Source organism: Cyprinodon variegatus, unplaced genomic scaffold (assembly GCF_000732505.1).
Source record: "Cyprinodon variegatus isolate N-32 unplaced genomic scaffold, C_variegatus-1.0 Scaffold481, whole genome shotgun sequence".
Classification (NCBI taxonomy): Eukaryota; Metazoa; Chordata; class Actinopteri; order Cyprinodontiformes; family Cyprinodontidae; genus Cyprinodon; species Cyprinodon variegatus.
In genome coordinates, this window is record NW_015150934.1 from 804,170 (window position 1) to 805,439 (window position 1,270).

The following is a 1,270-nucleotide window of genomic DNA, read 5'->3' on the forward strand; positions in this document are numbered from 1 at the left end:
AGCTCAACAAGCAAATTAAGAAGGCCAACTTTGTTCTGGGACTTCCAATGGAACCTCTGGAGATTATTTCACAAAGAAGAATTCTTCATAAAGTGAGGAAATTATTGACAACAGAGAGCATCATCTTCAGAAGATGTCTTCAGTCTTGAGTCAGTGGCTTCTCCAAATCTGGTGCAAGACACAACACTACAGAAGATCCTTCCTGCTTAGAGCTATCAAATAACAAAGTATTTTTGAATTTAATTGAACTTCAGAAAGCAGAAAAAGTTTAAATTGATCATTTCATTAATTTTTTAGATTAACACCAAAAACTGAAACACATCCAGATTTTGTTTTACTTTTCTCTATTTCATGTTCATATAATAACAAACCTTCTAAGTTGTATCTACTTTCTCTTAACTCAAATACTTTCTGGTCGCCCGGAGGGAGACTTTTGTTCAATGCTTTGTGCCATTGATTCCAGTATTGTTATGCATAGAGTATTGCTTTGAATAAAAAGTTAATTTATTTGGATCATGATATCCCACTTTATTAATACGCTTTTTTTTGGAACTTAATATATCAAATGCTTTCTTGATTGCATTTCCCCATATTTCTGAGGAATATGATAAATAAGGCATAACTAACAAAGATATTATGTCATTTACATTTATTTAGTATTTCATTTTAAACACTTTTCATATAGTTTTTGTAAGTCTTATAAGCTGTTAATTTTAACTCCATTAATATGCAACTTCATTTTATTGTATATCTGGTCACCAGAAAATGCCACAGGTTTGGTTTTATTTTCATTTAAAGATATCTTATTATCAAACCATTTCTTTTATTAACCAGTTCATTTCTACTAGTTAAATTATTTGTTCCATTTTCTTTTCATAAAGAAATATGTTTGTGTCATCAGTAAACATACATTTCAAAGTACTAGAGTATGTAAGTAAGTAAGTAAGTAAACTTTATTTATATAGCACTTTTCACAGACGAAGTCACAAAGTGCTTCACATGATAACATAAAAACAACACAAGTAAAAACAGATAAAATGCAATAAAAGCTAAAATAAAAAAAAATAAAAAGGGAATAAAACAATACGCTATGTGCTTTGGAAGGCTAGTGAAAACAGGTGGGTTTTAGCTGCTTTTTAAAGATATCCACCGAGTCCAGAGAGCGCAGGGACAGGGGGAGTTCATTCCAGAGACGGGGTGCCACCGCTTTAAAGGACCGGTCTCCTCGGGTTTTAAAACGGGTCCGAGGAACCATAAGCAGGTTTTGACC